At 44.8% G+C, this 19,593-nt stretch overlaps 1 protein-coding gene across 1 annotated transcript in view; it reads right to left on the reverse strand.

Annotated features, from left to right (window-relative positions):
* Positions 1 to 19,593, reverse strand: part of ARHGAP32 (Rho GTPase activating protein 32) — a 1,461,643-nt gene that overhangs the window by 943,112 nt on the left and 498,938 nt on the right. The window lies entirely within an intron of this gene.

Below are 19,593 nucleotides of genomic sequence, written 5' to 3' on the forward strand. Positions count from 1 at the left end.
AAGTGCGTGCTGACCGACAGGCTGCTAACATGGAGGCCGGAGGTGCCCAGAGGGAGTCAGGCATGAATGTGAGAAATAATCCAAAGGACAAGGCAGAGAGACCCAGAGTGAATTCTCCACAGAAAAAGAAGTTATGTTTAAGGTTTGAATTTAGGTTTCCACACAAATTTAAATGTCCCTCCACTTGATAGATCTGCAAAGGCTGTGGTAAGGAGAACCATTTTGTGATGGTGTGGAAGTCGAAGGAGAGAGTGAGTGTGTCACGGTGCGAATACAAAATAGTCACCCGAACATTCCAGAAGCGACGCTCAACGCACGCCCATGAGCCCAAGCCACTACATCAGCTGAGGCAAATCGACACCAAACGAAGTCGATCAACATCTAAATATTCGTAAAACAGTTCTTCCATATCAATATCAAGTGAAAGTGAAGATAGTTGTGCTATATCAATGTTTCCCTAAGAGAAGCATGCGCATGTTGGATTGGCCACCTGTGAGGAAAAACATGGGTCCAAGAGAATTCAACATGACAAAGCACCAAAGTCATTTAAACATTGTTCAAAGTTCACAATAAAGTCAATGGCTGTTCAATATCTTCCATTATCAACAGTGGTGGGTTATTAAACATTATGCCTCAGGAGCAATATAATGAACTGTCTCCATTGCCTCGACTTACGCTATTGAAAACTAAATTGTATACGTGGGCTGCATCAACGCACATAATGAGTCATGGTTCATTTGTAGCAATGATGAAGCATAAGAAAACAAAAGTACGAGCACCCACTCATGTACTTCAAGGTATGGAGTCAAGCGCCTGTTTACTCAGCTTTAGGACAGCTGCTGATATGGGACTGATATGCATGAACTAGAACGTGAATGTTCATCACGAAATAGTAACTCAATTCCCTTCATTGTTTCATGGGCTGGAAAATTCAAGACTATGAAAGTTTAAATATACATTAATCAGAAAGTCTGTCCTCTTGCTCAAAGACACAGACAAATTGCCTTTTGCTTGCAGGAAGCTTTTGAAAAAGAACTTGAATCCTTACTTAAACACAGTATCATTGAGCCTGCTACTGGTCCAGCTCCAGGGAATTATCCCATATTGGTAGTACCCAAAAGAACAGTGAAGGAGCTGTACGCATTTGCGTGGATATGCGTCACGCGAACAAGGCACTTGAAAGAGAAGGACATCCAGGTCCGCATACTGCCAACATAATATCACAAATGAATAGTGCAAAGGTATTCTCTCGCCTGGATCTGACTAAAGGATATCATCAGTTGGAACTCGAGGAGAATTCAGGGTACATTGAAACCTTTTCTACACATGTTGATCTGTTCCGTTACAAGAGGCTAAGTTTTGGTGTGTCATCAGCTGCAAAGCTATTCCAAGATGTCGTTCGAAGCATCATATAGCCTGTCATAATGCTTTCAATTACAATGATGACATATTGGCTTTCAGAGCTACACAGAAGGAGCATGATAAATCTCTTGCCCCTGTATGACAGCTGATCGCTGATGTTGGTTTAACTTTGAATGCTGATAACTAGGAGTTTTATAAGACAAACTTAAAATTCTTAGGCCATATCTTTTCTGATGGGGGCACGACATCTGATATGGCCAAAGTGCAGGCGCTGTCAACTGCAAGGCCTCCCACAAGAATTTTCCAAGTTAAATTAATTCTTGAAATACATTGTTACACATCAGTCTTGGTACCAGCAACTTCAAACTCTTACCAGTGACAGTGAATATCAGAGGTTTAAGAATGTCAAAGAGGAACTTTCTGTTACTCAGGAAGCTATTATTCTAAGAGGTTCGAGAATTGTCATTCCAAAGAGTCTGCAACAACAGATAACTGAATGCGCCCATGAAAGACATCGTGGAATTGTTGCCACCAAATGAGCTCTCCAAGACCAAGTATGGTTTCCACATCTCGATGGGAGAGTTGAAAGGGAATTAAAGGCCTGTCATCTATAAACTGCCTGTTATCAAAAACCACAAAACATCTGTTAAACACATCAGTTGCCAATGCATTTATGGGAAAGGGTCACAGTAGACTTCTTTGGTCCTACTGACAAAGGACATCACCTGATGGTGATTGTTGACGAATAGTCCCGTTTTCCATTTATTGAAAATCTCTCATCTGTCACTCAAACGTGTCATTGGGCGATTAGACAGCAACTTTGCAACCTGGGGTGTTCCTTTGATCTTAAAATCTGACAACGGCCCAAATTTCAACAGTTCAGAATTCATATTTTTTCTTAATCATCCTAATGTGAAGCATCAGAAGAGCACCTCTCTTTGGCCACAGGCCAACGGCCTTATTGAACGGTTCATAAGTACTCTAAAGAAAGCCATCCAGTGTGTTGTACTAGAAAAGCTCAACCTTTAAGGTGTCTTAAATTCCACTCTCCAAGCTTATCGCTCGACTCCTCACTCGACTACAGGGGAAAACCCTGCAACCTAGATGTTAGGTAGAGCCATGACGACCAAGTTATCTCAATGGACCAACAGAAGAGCAAATACAAAGGAAGAAAGACGCTTGAAAGACTTGGATCGTAAGAGGAAAATGAAGGCTTATGCAGACAAGCATAGACATGCAAAAGAAGTCACGTTCACTAGTGGAGATTGAGTGTTTCTTCGTCAGCATAGAAAACAAAAGTCTGATGCTCCTTTCGATGCTGAATCATTTCATATTTTGACCAGCAAAGGACAAATGTTTACTGACCAACGTCCTGGGAAGTCGATTACGTGACACTCCTCGCATTTTCGACATGTGGCTTGTCACGCACTGATGTTATTGTAGAGACTGGGTCTGTAAGGACAATTGAAAAACCCCTGACTGCTGCTGTTTCTCCATCACCAATGGCAGTCATGGACATTTCTAATGCCTGTCTCCAGTTGTCCGAAGACACAGTCGGAACGTGTGATCCAAGCCCCACGAAGATTCACTGAAGAGCTCTAATTGTATATATTTGTAAAAATTTGAATTTTTTTATTTAACAGAGGGGAGGATGTAGTGCTGTGTGAGTTTGTAATGAAGGAACCACTGTGGCTCCTGATGGACTCCGTAGAACTGTGACATAAGCATTAGAACATAGTGAAGTGAATGCAGGTATAGAATGTTGAGTTTGCGAATACATGCAGAAGAATAAAGACGTATTATACTAAGCTAGAGAGTGGCACCAAATCGAGCAGTGATTTTGTTTAAGAATCCATCAGAAGCAGAAAGGGTATACAGTCATCGTCATATGTCTAGCGTTCCTCTCAATTCCTTTGCATTAGGAATGGAAAATGTCTCAACGGATAGTTTCAATTCTATTATGGATATCAAGGAGAGGATTGGGTAATTCTTTCTTCTTTATTTTTAACAGCACCCATGTTAAGCAGCAACAACAATCAACATTGCACTTAATTTCCCATGATCCCAGGGAAACCATGAAGTTCTAAAGAAAGCAAGTCCATACAATCAGGAGCCTCCAGCCTCTGTAACTGGTGTTGCCTCTGTAACTGGTGTTGTCCCTCGTGGAACCAATGTTGACACGTAGTGATGTCCAAGATTCCGTACTATATGATGATGAATGCACTGATGCATTTAATAAGTTGAAAGAGTGTTTATGTCATGTGTCTGCACTCTGGATGCCCTATTACAGTTTAACTTGTTTTTATTTTCTGTCCTGAGAGAAATGGGTGTGCACTTTCAATTCTTACACAGAAACATCAAGGATTAATGCGCCAAGTGGCATATATTTCTGCTGTGTTAGGCCAAGTAGTTGTAAATCTTCCAGGTCGTTTGAAATCGGTAACAGCTGTTTGCAATGGCATTGAACAAAGTAAAGGGATTGTTATGGGTCATACTTTAATTGTATATGTCCACATTCGGTGGAGATTCATTTTACCAGGACGAGACACAATGCTTATAACGAACAGCAGCCTGACTCGTTATGAGTTGATCATGCTTGCAGCAGAGAATATCAATATTATGAGATGGAATGTTTAGACCCAGCAACACTGCTTTCTATTTCAAACAAGACTTGTGAAGCCAGGGTAAAAAGATGAGTGACGAGCCAGATCATAACTGAGTTAAGTACAAAACCAAGCCCAGACATTAAAGAAACACCTTCGGAAATGGCTGATTAATTGTAGATGGTTCTTCGTTGGGAGACCACTAAAGAGCATTGAGAACTGTCTTTGCAGTAGGTTTCATTTCTGAGACTATAGAAACATAATTTCCACCAAACATAACTTCAGCACAAGTGGTAGAATTGGCTCCAATAACCAGAGCTTGCTGCTTCTCAGAGAATTTGGTTGTGATGATTTATACAGAGAGCTAGTATCATTTTGGGGTGGTCCATGACTATGGTCACAAAGGGTTTTTATGACTTCTCAGGAGCCCCTATAAAAATGTGCTTACACACTGGATTTATGGAACGCAAGTGGGCCAGTGGCAAAATATTGTCCATTACAAGGTGAGAAAGATATTCAAAAGGGTTGAAAATGGAGCGATGGTTACTAATTCAGTATAAAATGCAGAGAACGTAAACTGTATGTTTATGGATTCAATGCACAATTCTTTGAGGGAATTGAGATATTTACAGGAGGATGCCCAAGAAGATGAGTAAAGAAAAATGGGAGAGACCAGGCTACAAAAAAATATTATCAGGATTTGTATGCGTATTGTGAGAATACATTTATCTTACCTAAGTCAATGTTATACTCCATGTAAAAATATATTTGCACAGCAGGTCACATGAAGGTAGGAATAGTCTGTTTGGAATATTCAAGAAGTACTGGGAAAATACAGATTTTCGAAATGTTGCAGTTGTTTGAATAAACAAGGCAAGAGAACAGTTACACTTATGAACCATATTGGCAAATCGGAAGATCCACCATTTACAAGACTCCAATCGAATTTTACTGAGATCCCAAATTGTAACAGTTTGAAGTACATCTTGGCAATAATCTGCTTGTTTTCTAAATGGGTGGAGGCATATCCCACCAGGAGATAAGATAGCCTTACAGGTGCTAAATTGCTATTGAGGGAGTAAATACCTAGATTTGGCCTTCTTACTTCTATTGAGATTGAGATTGATGATGGAACTCATTTTAAGAATGAGATTGTGCAAATAATCTGCACAGCGTTTGCGATAAACCAAACATTTCATTGAAGTTATTGACAACAATCTTTAGGAATTGTGGAGAGAGCCAATAGCACACTCTAGAACAACTTGGCCAAAGTCTGTGCTTCAACTGGTTTAAAGTGGGCTGTCTGCCCTTCTCTTGTTTTAAATGTGTGTAAGGATTCTTGCAGGTTTTTTACCCACTTTTTGCCCTCATTTGGAGTACTAGTTGCTGATATTTCGACTCTGAGAGTGTACTGAGGCCTGCTTATCGGACTGTAGTGCCAGTGATCTAACCCCTTAAAAAGTATATGTTGAATTAATTAACCCTAATTGGCAAGAACTGACTTACTTATAAGTCCCTGGTGTGTGGCACCCAGGATACCTAGGGCATGTAAGGCAGAGTGTCGACTCAGGGGGGCTGCAGCACTGGTTGTGCTAACCTGCATATGACAAAGTACAAACTAGCTCCAAGCCTGCCACTGCAGACTGGAAGGGTAGTTGTCATACTGCCAGTCCAACTTTGCCATTTAAACTAAAGGCAAAGCCACCACTTCTCTTTCTTTTGGGAAGCAAAAGAGGCCACACGGAGGGTGGCATTTCAATAATGTAAAGCTTGAATCAACACCCTACTATAAATATTTGGGAATCTTCCTCAACACTAGATGTTCATTCCTCAAGCAGAAAGAAGTACTAAGGGCCAAAGCTTTGTCACTGGAGGCCGCCGTTGTGAAATTGTCTCAACATCTACTTGGCTCAAGCGTAACCCCTATGCTGAAGGTGGTGAAGGCGAAGATAACCAAGTCCCTGTTGGTGGGCACGAGATCATGAAGGGTACAGCAAGTATTTTACTAAATAATCTAACTAGCAACATTTTTAAACACACATTCGGCCTGCCAAGATCAGCTTCGCCAGCCCAAGTTCGACTCGAACTAGTCCTACTAGACCACCATGGAGCAGAGGCTGGTGCGTTCATAAAGCTGTGCAACAGATTGCAGCAAGCCCGGGAGGGCTCTCTGGAGGCTAGACTTTGGCAGGAAGTATTGAAAAGCCACACCAGCCACAAATATCGGCATCACCTGGATTACAGCCTACAACTACTCGGAGTCAAAAAATTGTGGGGAACAAATCTCTCACAGCCGGCGCTAAAGGAAGTCATCAAGAAGAGCGTTCGGCTACGGTCTTTTCATTCAGACAGGGCAACACTGTCAAGAAGGAAACATGCTTGGGCAGTGATTTCTTATTTTAAACCAGGCGCTGAGTCACCCTATTCATCAAGCACGTTTGCACTTTATAGGAAACAACAGTTTATTGCTCTGAGGATGGGCAAATGGCATTTTTTAAAGAATCTCCCTGAACGGCGCCGACCCAGCATTAGTATTAAATGTAGGATGTGCGGCTATCATTCCAAAGCAATGGAGCACATCGTTTGTGTATGTCCCGCAATGCTTACAGCTAGACGGTCTCTATTGTGGGAAGAATGAAACAGGCTAGGAGTACGATCATGCCGCCAAGCCATAATAGCCGCCTTAAACCCAGATAACACAAACCTGAATATTGGGCTCATCAAATTTGTAAAGGTAGCGTCAAAAATGTTGGGAGATACTAGTACCGCAAATCTCCCTAGTCCCAGCAGTGCCGCAAACTGTTCATAGGCTCATCCACAAAATCCCTGACTGCTAATAACTGCTGATTAGAGCCTGGCTTTTTAGCTGAACTAACTGTTTTCAGGGCTCAAGAGAGTTTAAAGAAAAAAAACTGTTCAGCAGTTTTTTAATTAGTTGTTTTTTATACAAACAAATTGAATGTGTTTTAAATTGTAATGGTTTTAAGTAATCAAACAATAAAGTCTTATTATTAGACACCACTTCTCTTAACAATATATGTACGTCTCCTAAGTAAGACCTATAGAGCTCTAAGGCAGGGAGCTATATATTATTGAGAAGATGTATTTTATATGTCTTAACAGTAACACTTCTAAATTGTCATTTTGCTTTGGAAAGGCCAGTAACCCCACTGGCTAACCCAGGGTTACCGGACCCTTTCTGGATGGGACTACCTAGCTGGGTACTACTGTAAGGTACCAAATTAATTGTGGCATTAAACCCAACCAAATGCCCGGTCGTATTTAATGTCAGTATTAATAGCTATGCAACTCTGGGACCCAGCTGGTCCAGTGGCTTCACGCAGGCACTGGCCCACAGACTGCTTTCTGCCAGCCTGATGAGTTGTGTGAACGACTCCCAGACTTACAAACAGTAGCAGTCCACTGCAGGGAGAGGTGTCACCTCCCTCCTACAGGTAGCCACTCAGGATGAGAACCCAAAAGGGGAACTTCAAAGGAGAACCCGCCTTCATTGGGCAAATGGCGATAACACTACTGAGGGGCTGTCCTTTGTTCAGGTAGACAGGCTGGACAAGGACAGAGATGGGAAACCGGTGTGTAGTCCTTAGGTAGCCACACTTCTAGGGTGGGCTACCAAGCTCTTCCTAGTGGAGGATGGGTGCAGACATCTTGGAAGTGGGCAGAACAGCACTCTGGGATTTTTAGGTGCCACACATTGCCGGAAAGCCATCACCAAGAGGGAGGGGACCTGGTAGCCCATCGGCTAGTGATGGCATTGTCCCTCAGAGCACTTTCCCGGGATAAATATGGCACCCCGTGCACCCTGAACCTCAGATCACGTCAGAACTGGAATGAGGACCGAGAAAGGACTATCCTGCTGGGCCCTGGACCATACAAAGAGAGGTTGCACAGTCTGTTAGATTGCATCTGATGCACCTTAGGCTAGTGAAGTTAGGCCTGAGCCTGTGACTCCTGGAAAAGTCATCCCCCAGCCCTAGCCAGAAGCAGTGGCTCCAGGGGTCAGTTGACTGGCTCAATAGAGCAGCACCACGGAGATTAAAGCTTAAGAAGCCCAAACTGGCAAGCTGCTAGCCACCACAGAAGATTTGCTGCTAACTGCCGTTGGGCGCCCCAAGAGACCGATCCTCAACCTCTCCTGACGTGGAGAGTCAGGCAACTGTTCAGAACAAGGGTGTCACCCCTGAAATGACAGAAGAAGGGGGACAAACACAGTAATCTCTCAAGCAGCCTGTCCACATTCAGGGGAGAGATCATGATGTGGTTCTTGACACTGACAGCTATCAGTAGCCTCTGTTGGGTGCTTGCCTTAATGGCTGCACTGTCCTTGGCACGGGAAGCAGACCCTGGCACAAGAAGTAAAGTAGGCCACCTGACCCTGGTGGGGTTACTCAAGTGTTGGGTGAACTCTTTGGGTCAGCTAGCGCAGGTAGGGTTAGAGGAAGTAGGCGCCCCACAACCCAAGACACCTAACTCATAGCTGCATAGCAAAAAACTGACACCGTGCCTTTAAGGCACACCTGACCCCCACCTTCCCATCATGCCTCAGGGGTGGCAGTTAGGTCAGTTGTTCTTTGCGGAGACTGAAAAGTCATGGCACAAAGAAAAATAATAATCTCTGAAAACTAACACACCTTTGCCCGGGGAGGCGGGAGGGTTGCTTATGACTTTGATGAGGATACCCCTGGAAGAGAACTAGGATTACAGGTAAGTAACTAATCCTTCTCTTCCAGGGGATCCTCATCAATAGTCATAAGCATTAGAATAGAATAGCGAGCCTCACCTCATCCCCCTGCGGGCAAAGGAAAGAAAAACAGAGAAGGAACAGTATGCTCAGATAGCTCAGCTACCCAAACAGGTTCCTCAAGGAGGCTTGGCCTACTTGGGCATCCGCCCTGGAATCGGATTCGAGGCAGTAGTGCCTGGTAAAGGTGTGGACCGATTTCCAAGTGGCCGCCTTGCAGATCTCTGCCATTGGAACGTCATGCAAGAAAGCTACTGTGGCCGCTTTCCCCCTAGTAGAATGAGCCTTAGGGGCCAAAGGTAAGGGCCTTTTCGCCAGCTGGTAGGCTAGGGTAATGCAGGAAACAATCCATCTGGAAATGGATCGTTTAGCCGCTGGGAAGCCTGTTCTCATGGCGCCATAGTTGACAAACAGCTGATCCGTCTTCCTAATGCTTCTGGTACTGGCCAGATAGAATTTGAGTACCCTCTTGAGGTCTAAGGAATGGAGCGACCGCTCAGCCGGGGTCGCTGGATTCGGGAAGAAGGATGGCAGAGAAATGGACTGATTAATATGAAAATCAGACACTACCTTAGGGAGAAAGGATGGATGTGCCCTTAAGACCACTTTGTGCTGGTGAAAAACTGTGTACGGTTCTTTAGTACACAGAGCCTGGATTTCGCTTACTCTGCGTGCCGATGTAATGGCTACCAGAAAAGCGACCTTCCATGACAGATGCTGTAAAGAAGATTTGTGGATCGGCTCAAAAGGTGGGCCCATCAACTTGGATAACACTAAGTTCAACTCCCACGGAGGCGAAGGGTTTCGAACAGGGGGGTAAACTTTTTTCAACCCCTGCAAGAAGTCCTTGACCACCTGCATCTGGAAAAAAGAAGGTTGACTTGGAGACCTCCTGTCAGCTGTAATGGCAGACAAATGGACCCTGATGGATGCATACTTCAAGCCTGATCTAGCTAAGTGAAGGAGGTACAGAAGGATGACGTCCTCCTGCCCCTTTGTAGGATCATGGTGATTCTCCCTACACCAAAAGAAGAACCTCTTCCACTTAAACGCATAAGACGCTCTTGTGGAGGGTCGCTTCGCTTCCTTGAGAATATGCATGCAGTCAGGCGGTAGACCTAAATGTCCGTATTGCAGGACCTCAGGAGCCATGCTGTTAAGTTCAGTGAGGGAAGGTTGGGATGCAGAACCCTCCCGCCCATCTTGGACAGCAAGTCCGGCCTGCAAGGCAGCCGCCTGTGAGGTCGAACTGAGAGATGAAGAAGGTCCGGGTACCACCACTGGCGCGGCCAGTCCGGAGCTATGAGGATCATCTTCATGTCGGATCTGAGCAGCTTGGACACCACCTTCGGAATCAGAGGCAGGGGCGGAAAGGCGTAGGCAAATGTCCCTGACCAGTCCATCAAAAGAGCATTCCCCCTGGTCCCTGGACGGTGGAATCTGGACGCGAAGGCGTGGCATTTTGAATTTTCGTCGTCTGCAAACAGAGCTCCACTTTTTTCTGAGTTTGTCAGAAAATTTTGTCTGTTGCCAGGATCCTTCCAGAAGGATGGTAAAGACACAGTTTCAACTAAGGTCCAGTTTAAGTTGAGTCCTGTCATAGTTGAGGTTGGTCAGCTTCCCAGAGGGATTCATCCAGACAGAAGGATGTGAGGCAGAGTAGGCCATACAATAGGTCAGCCAATTTCCCTACATCCTTCCTCACTGTACAGTCGGGAAAGCTCACCAACAGTGGGGTTGCGTACTTAGGGATGTGTTAGCTGGGGGAGATTAAGGGTGTGTGAAAAGAAACCAACTTTTTGCAGGCCCCCTCCCACACTTTTTGCACCCATTTGGACTACCAGCTACTAGTTTTTCAACTCTGAGTGTACTGAGGCCTGTTAATCAGACCTCAATGCCAGTGATCTAACCCCTTATAAAGTGTAAGTTGAATTGACTATTCCAGATTGGTAAGGACTGACTTACTAATAAGTCTCTAGTATATGGTACCCAGGGTACCTAGGGCATGTAAGGCAGAGTGTCCACCCATGGTTGCAGTACTGATTGTGCCATCCTGGATGTGACAAAGTACAAAATGGCTCCCAGCCTGCCACTACAGACTGACTGAAAGGGCAGTTGTCACACTGCCAGTTCAACTTTGCCATTTAAACCAATGGCAAAGCCACCACTTTCCTTTACAATATATGTAAGTCTTTCCTAAGGAAAGCCTATAGAGCTTTAAGGCAGGGAGCTATATATCATTAAGTAGGACATGTATTTTATATATGTCTTAACAGCAGCACTTCTAAATTGTCGTTTTGCTGTGGAGATGCAAGTATCTCCGTCGGCTAACAATGGTTACCGGCTGACATCTCAGCCTGGGTAACTTCTGGATGGGACTATCTAGCTGGGTACTGTAAGGTAACAAATTATTTGTGACATTAAACCCAACTTGATGCCCAGGTCAAATTTTATGTCACTATTAGAAGTAAAGTAACTTTTAGAAAGTTTCCACTCTGTGACCCAGCTGGTTGAGTGGCCTCCCACAGGCACTGGCCCACAGACATATTTCTGGCCATCTGGTGAGTAGTGTGCAGGCTTAGAAACAATAATAGCCCACTGTAGGCAGAGGTGTCACCTCCCCTGTATAGGACGCCACTCAGGGTGCTAGCCCAAAATTAGAGCTTCAAGTAGACAGGTTGAAGACAGGGTCAGAGAGGAAAAACCAGTGCCCAAACCCGTTTTCCCATGGGTGTGTACCCTCAGGTAGCCACACCTCTACGGTGGGCTACCAAGCTCATCACAGCCAAGGGTGCAGGCAACCTTGGGAGTGGGCGAACAGTGCACTCTGTAATTTTTAGTTGCCACATATTTCTGGAAAATCGGCACCAAGAGGGAGGGGACCTGGTAGCCCATTGGCTAATGACCGCGTTGACCCTCAGGGCACATTGACAGGATAAACATGGCACCCCAGACACACTGAACCTCAGAACTGGAACGAGGACCGAAAAAGGCTTGCTCCATCTGCTGGACTGCACCTTGGGCTAGTAAAGTTAGGACTGTGCCTGTGGCTCCTGGCTTGGGGAAATGTAGTCACCCAGCCCCAGACCAAAGCAGAAACTCCAAGGGTCAGTTGGCTGGCCCCTGGAACAGCACAAGGGACAGTTAAGCTAAAGAAGCCCAAACCGGCAAATTGCTAGCCATCGCAGAAGATTTGCAGCTAGCTGGAGATTGATCCTCAATGGGCAAAAGTTGCACCCAAGTCAGCCAGACCTGTGAGTGTCATCAGCGTCCAGATTGGTCATATAAAAGGGACACTAGCCTTCACTAAAGGATTTAGCTGTGACCACTGTGTAGGGAGACTGGCAGCAAAACCGCAGCTTGCCTTCTACAGTCTCAAATAGGACTTTGTGGGACTTCGAACTCCGTGGCCAAAGTCACACCCACACAACCCATGGACCGAAGAATCACCACAAAGGCACTCCGCTGATCCACACAGCAACCGGAGCATCCATTTTCATTTTGTACCCTCAGCATCAGGACCGCTCAATTAACTGCTTCCTGATGAATTGAGACGCTTAAATCGTCGCGGTAACGGATCAGATATTAACCTATTCCCCTTGCTGCCAACATATCCAGGACGAGTGAAGATCACTTGTACACCTATACATACAGGACTGAATTGATAAAAGTCCCCTCCAACCCTGCCTTAACCAGTGGTACACCATACAAATTGTGGAATACAAAACTATCATTAGTCCCCAGATACTGTCCTGAAGAGACCCCTTATACATTGCGGGTCGAAACGCCGTCGACACAAACTAAGAGAGAGCAAGATAGACTCATGCTATTGTTGAATGCCTCTCATTGTTTTTAAGACATTCCTTGAATTCCTTTTCACTTAATTTTCACCTTGAAGGCTATGATCACTGCACTGGGTTCACTTTTTCACTTCTATAAATGTGCTATTAGTATTTGAAAAAATCTGTGACCTTAATTGTTTTCTATAAATAAATTGTTAATTGTAAAATAAACTATTTTTACTTCGGCTGAAGTAAATTACTGTCCAGGTTACTGTTTCGAGTTTAATTTAAATCATTATGTTATTTTCTGATTAATTCGGTTTTGAGTATATAAATTTGTACTCCTCATTGCAAATACGCTATTTCAAATAAGTTCCTTGTGGACATTGTTATTGCTTAGTGCAATTAACGTCTATGGCAGTTGTGTTGCAAAGGTTGGAATTGGAATTAAAAAGTGAATAAACTTTAAAAATCTGTATCTCTTGAACACTCCGGTGGACTTTGCTTATCAAGGACTCAAAAATTCATAAAAATAGGATATATTTTCAGAAATGGGTGTTGCGTTTCTTTTGTGTTGAGTGGCTTTCTTATTTTGTTGTTTGATACTCTTAAATTCTTTACACTAATTTCCTTTGTGCAAGCCTTGCGACTCGAAGCCATAGCTAACTAGTGGTGAGATTAAGGTTGTTGAAACGAGCCTGACTGGACCTAAGACAGTTTTTGCGAGTGAATTCAACGGTAAGGCTAAGCCATACTGTTAAATATACCCAAATCTTCACAATGTGCATGAGAAGTACTCTTGATAAGGGGGCGTGGACTAACCAGCGAGCGTAATGGCCGCTGGGAGCTGAAGCTCCATGAGAACCCTGCAAATCACTGATAAAATGCGTATTTCAACCGCGTGATTGTCCGAAGAAAGCTGCAGACCAAAGTACAGAATGGGCACTGCGACCTGTGATCCCAGTCCTGTGCCACAAACAAGCATTGGAAGCTGCCGAACGTTTAGCGCGACCTGCGGCAGTCAAAATGGCGTCCGAGCCCCGATGAGCTACGAGCTGGGGAAATCACGCCTTGCCAGCAAAGGGCAAACCGAAGTCTAATGAACGACCCTTGCGGTGACGACTGAGGCCCACAGCTGCAATCCTCTACCCCTGACCGGGAACTTTATGAAACCCAGCCGCTGCAAGAACACCACTCACACTGCAGACCAGGAGGCTGAGAGGGAGGAGTGACATACACCCTGTAAATGAAAGTATGAAACACGGCCCACCTTCAGGCGCGACCCCCTTAACGCTTGTAATCAGCGAGGTGAGCCTACAGACCTGCAGCGCAACCAGCTGCCGCCTGCCATCCTGCACGCACGAGAGCCACACGGAGGGCATACGGAACTGAGGAGTGGGGGAGACAGAGGCGACCATACACCTGCCGGGATAAGACTGAGACACCGGTCATGGAATTTTGGGTGGATGTGGAGATCCCACACTACAATGTGAGTTGCCAGTGGGAACCCTCCCTTCTCTGCTGATCTGTGTGTAGGGAGCCCATCTCTCCAGCAGTAGCCACTGCGGTACAGGCCTGAACGCTTGACGGCACGCCCGTGTAGGACGACCTGACTGCAGCCATATACGACGGGTGGACATCGCGTTGCAGTGCTTGCCTAACAAGAACGTGGATTGCACGCCCACGACAATAACCAAGGCCCGAGCTGAGGGGGTGGCACGTGCCTCAAGGGGATGACACGCAGAGATCCCAAACAACAGAAATTGCCATTTGATGCACTTAAAACTCAAGAACTTGCGCAAACCAGCACCATGGCAGAGGGGACATTCACTGGAACACTAGGGTGGAAAAGCAGTCCTCCAGACGCAAGTGCGCTGATGCTAGAGTTGAGATCTGGCTTTAAAGCTTTGGGCAGCCAATTCGACGCCTTGGATAAACGACTCGATGGACTGGGTGAGCGTACAGATCGACATGAAGCTCGGCTAGACACAGCAGAGGGACGAGTCTCAGATCTCGAGGATGGCGCAGCCCAAACAGCCAAAAGAATGGAGCGACTGGAGAGGGTCATGAAAACGATTGCCACAAAAAATTAAGATTTAAAAGCGAGAAGCCGAAGAAACAATGTGCGCATAGTGGGGGTGCCAGAATCCACTAATACGGGAAGACTGGATCAGTTCATTGAGCGGCTACTGGCAGATCTATTTGGAACTGAACATTTCACATCTAAGTTTGTTGTGGAGTGTGCGCATAGAACACTAGGACCATGCCCAAACCCTAGATGCCCGCCCAAACCCATCCATGCAAGGCTACTAAACTTTAGAGATCGAGACACCATGTTAGGACTAGCCCGTGAAGCTGGGGGTCTATCATGGCAAGGATCATCCATATACCCAGACTTCACCATGCTTGTACATGATGCTAGGTGCAAATTCACAGGAGTGAAAGCGACACTACAAAACCTTGGATTGAGGTATGGAATTCTTGTATCCAGCGCGACTAAAGGCTGATGTGAATGACAAATCAAGGGTGTTTAATAACCACACGGACGTCCAGAACTTTTGCAGACAATACTCTGGAGGAAAGGCAGCGAATCGAGGGGCAATCCCGGGCAGAGCGTCACCGGGCAACCACTCGGGCGCAAGCGTGGACCTCTTCACACCTAGCTGAGGCTCGGGCCCACAATGCTGGAAGCCTTGCCTTTGGGACGCTTGATACCTGGCCCGTTCTCACTGTATGCTGATTTAGAGTTGGTAATTAGTAAGTAACCTCTGGATGCGGCTAAGTAGAGCCTGATTTGAGGAATATAATAATGGACGCCCCCGTGATATCACAATGGTAATTGAATGGAGTTATATGCCACGTTGGCACAGCGAAAATGTAAAGCTGAATGATGGGTTTATGGGGAATGAATCTGGTAGAAAGCTACTAGGTTGGGGAGGGGGATGGGCAAAAGAGGGTTTAGACTGTTAGTAGTTATTGTTCAGGTTTGTTGGCCTACAATTACACTTACTGCAATAGGCATGCAGATGCACCATCACTTAACAAAGGAAATAAAATGGCACACCGGGTAGACATCCGTCCCTGTACAGTTATAACCATGTTGTCGTGGAATGTACGGGGACTAAGTAACCAGAGAAAGTGCAGGCAGGTTCTCCAATACATACAGCAAAATAAGGTTGACATTGTCTATCTACAGGAGAGGCACTTAACATCTGCTCACCCATCCAGATTTGCCACTGCTTGCGGGCCACACAGATATTTCTTGAATTATAGCTCATACTCCCAGGGAGTATCCATTCTGATAAATAAAGCGTTACCATTCGAGCACGTGTCCACAGTTGCTGATGTTGAAGGCCGGTTTTTGTTGGTATTGGGATGCCTAGTAGGGCAGAAAGTCCGTTTCGTTAGCATATACTCTTTGAACATGATCCTGCCTTCTACCAGCGATTAAAGTCGCAGATAGACTTAGTGGGCACCGACCATATATTTCTGGGAGGAGACCTCAATATCCTGCTAGACCCCATGCTTGACAGCACCGCTGCAGCCCTTCAACAAGCCCCAATCACACACGATACTGTGTGTCAAACTCGTGCATTGACAAATGCCTTGCAGCAGAGGAATCCACAAGGTACAGATTACACCCATTATGCACAGCAATACAACACCTGGACGAGGCAGGATTACTGGCTGATATTAAGTCCAACTATGACATGGTTCCAAACTATTAAACACCTACCCCGCACCTTATCTGGCCACTCTCCAGTGCTTATAACAATACAAGTCCCTGGAGAAGGAGGATTTGAAAGGCAATGGCGAATCCCTTCCACAGCACTGCGAGAGATTGTCTTTAGGACTGAACTGCGCACAGCAATTGTAGAATACTTCGACCGCAATAAAGGATCAGTCACGACACAGGCCACATTGTAGGAGGCTTTTAAGGCTTACCTTAGGGGAGTCTGCATCTCCACGCAAACCGGAGTCCTAAGGGACTTATGGCGAACTCTCGCGAGACTAGAGGGTGGCCTTGTAGAACTAGATGGGAAAGTATAGGGGGGGGGGGACTATGCACCAAAATACGTGAACCGGGGAACAGAGCTGCTGGATCATTCTTTTTCCTGAAAAAGGGCGAGTGCTGCATTTTTTTATTTGAGACAATGTAAATTTTGATTAATAAGTGTCACTCATGCCATGCTGAATTTGCAGTTTTTGCTTATCACTGATTCATAAAATAAGTATAAAGGGAGGTGAGCCAGATACCTATCTTATTCCTACTAAGACTGCCCATTCTATTTAGGCCGTGAACCGATAAGCACTGTGGTAAATATTCCTTTAACAGTAAAACCAATCACCCCTTCTATTATACTTGAAAGAAAAATGAATATGTTCCAGACTCTCTGCGTACTTTCATACAGCAAATCTACAATGTTTTTACACCACTCAAAAACTCTATTCAACTGGCTTTTAAAACACACTACTAAGCAGATACTCTCCAGCAACTCCACACCCAATCCTGGATCACACCCAATGGCCACATACTGAAAACTAAGATGAGGGTCACTCCTGTACATAATGCTTCAAAAAACCTAGACATATATAGACTTGGCTCAAACACTCTCTTATTCTTGTTAACGCCAAATCCCGGTTCTTCCAAAACATTTCATCACTATGCTCTCCAGCATAGTTCACATATTAACAGTAACTTAAATCTCCCCACCACGTTCACCCCTTACTCACTCCACACTCTCAGTCATAGACTTTGTATCTTATTTTTCTTCCAAGATGTCCATGAACACAGACATCCTCCCTACCTAGCTCGTTAAGCCTTCTCAAACAACTCCACCCTAAATACTCCCACTTGACATTGGCTTTTCTACTTTGTAATACTTGTTTCCACTTCCCCCAGGATACTCATGCCCGTTTTCATTTTGGCAAAAAATATTATGCACATCATCTGAAACATTAAGTTGTAAAACTATTGAATCCATAGTTTTTTTGTCCAAAATCCTTCCCTGTCTAACCTCAATATTCAATCACTCCTTCTAAACCGGTATCTACACACCGTTTCTAACCAGCGGCTGCACTACATCTACTGAATTCAAGCCTGTTGCTGGTCATTCCTCTCCTTCTGTCATCCAGCATCCAGATGTTGTAACCTCTTGTTTTCAACTGACACTACATATCGCTCCATAACGTTCTCAGCCCCTTCCAATCTGTCTTCCATGGCCTTAATTAAACAGTACTTGCACTCTCCTGTGTCACAACTTTATTATCTCTATTCACCACAACAACCAATCTTCTATTCTAATTGTTCTTGATCCATCTGCAGCTTTTGACACTTCAGATCACTGCATATTATTTTCCTTTATCCAAACTATTGGCATTAGCAGCACAGCTTTTCATTGGCTTTTTCTCATATACATCTGATCGCTCTTACTGAAAGAGCGCAAATCCAAGTATTTCCCATCACACACCCTTCCCGTTGGAGTCCCTCAACGGTCTGTTATAGAGCCTCTTATTATCTTTCTGGGCATCACTTCACCTCCGGACAACATCTCCTCCCTTGGTTTCTCCTACCATCTCTAAACTAATGGCATGGAAATTCCCCTTCCTTTGCCCCACTGCCTTTTCCTAACACTATCCATATACCTCTAATTGTCAATGTTCTTTCTAACTGGATGGCTATCAGCTCCCTCTTGTGGCACACCTCCAAACTAGAGGTCCTCTACTTTAACTCATACACTCCTCTCATTGCCTCATTTTCCTCTATCCACTTCCTTTTCGATGACTGAGCGTTCTCTTCGTCAACTAGAAATCAATGTGTACTCTTCAACTTCTTGATGTGTGTGGAAGAGTTGAAAACTACCATCACCACAACAGCACGATTCCACATAAGCAACATAAAAGAAATTGCCAATGTCTCCCATTCCACACAGCTAAGGCAACAAGGAATGATCTAGTACTTAAACTATATTATTGCAAGAGCCTGTTCATGGGCCTTCTAGATATTCCTTTCCCCACTGAAAAAGGTGCTTAATTCACCATCTGAAGCTTATTGAGATTGTCAGACACAACCCTACCACTACCTTCCATCACAAAGCTGGATGTCACTCAGCTAAAAAAAAAAAAAAAAAAAAAAAAAAAAAAAGAGATCCTCTAGAATACGCATTTCACTGACCTTGCACTCTGCCAACCTGGACTGCCTTGCCTGGCATTCACATTCAGAACTGTACATCTCTTGGTCTCCATCACTGGAACATACTAACTTTGGAAATCAGAGCTTACCTCTCACTCAATGAGTTTAAAGACAGCTGGCAGTGCCGATTCGTGATTTTATTGGGGCAAATCAACTAAGGCAGGCATGATATCAGTAGTGTAACTAAATCACGAAACTTACCTGTACGTTGGTTTATATGTGTCATGGCTAGGCGGAGATAGGTACATGGGGCACACACACATGACACTGTATGATGAATGAGTAACAGAACTACAGCTCCCATAACTCCCTGGGAAGGCTGGCTGTCGCACCTGAATGCTGGTACATAAGCCCCGCCTAGGTTTTGTTCGGGGCTTGTCACTCGAGTATTTTTCCGTGTCGGAGAACCTGCGAGAAGCAGCAGCTGCCGTCAAGCGGCTGCCCTAAGGACCTTGAAGCTTTTGCACATAAATGCACATTAATGCTCTTGCTAGGAACATAATATGGGTTAGTACAATGATGGGTGGTAAACAGTAAAAAAGTACATTTTCGTGAAATTAATAATGTCTGTTTCTGTTCATTGTAGTGAAAGTTGATGTCGGTCTACATTTCTGCATGTCTGTAAAAATAGTTTAATAAGCCAAAAATCGAGCTCTGAGAGAGAAGTGGCGGAGGTTAACCTTCAAGAGGCATTTGTTTGTCTGTCAAGTAACGGAAAGACGGGCCTGAGAAAGAGAGGAAATGTCCAACTTCTTCCGTCGAAAGCGGCAGTGCTGAATAATAAAAATGTAGAAATTTGTAACATGTTGCCTTCTCGAGGAAATGTGTGGATAGTGTAATGAGAAAGTGTACTAGACAAAGAACACTAGGAAAACATGATCATGACTATGG

This window comes from Triturus cristatus, chromosome 3_2 (genome assembly GCF_964204655.1).
Source record: "Triturus cristatus chromosome 3_2, aTriCri1.1, whole genome shotgun sequence".
Taxonomy (NCBI): domain Eukaryota; kingdom Metazoa; phylum Chordata; class Amphibia; order Caudata; family Salamandridae; genus Triturus; species Triturus cristatus.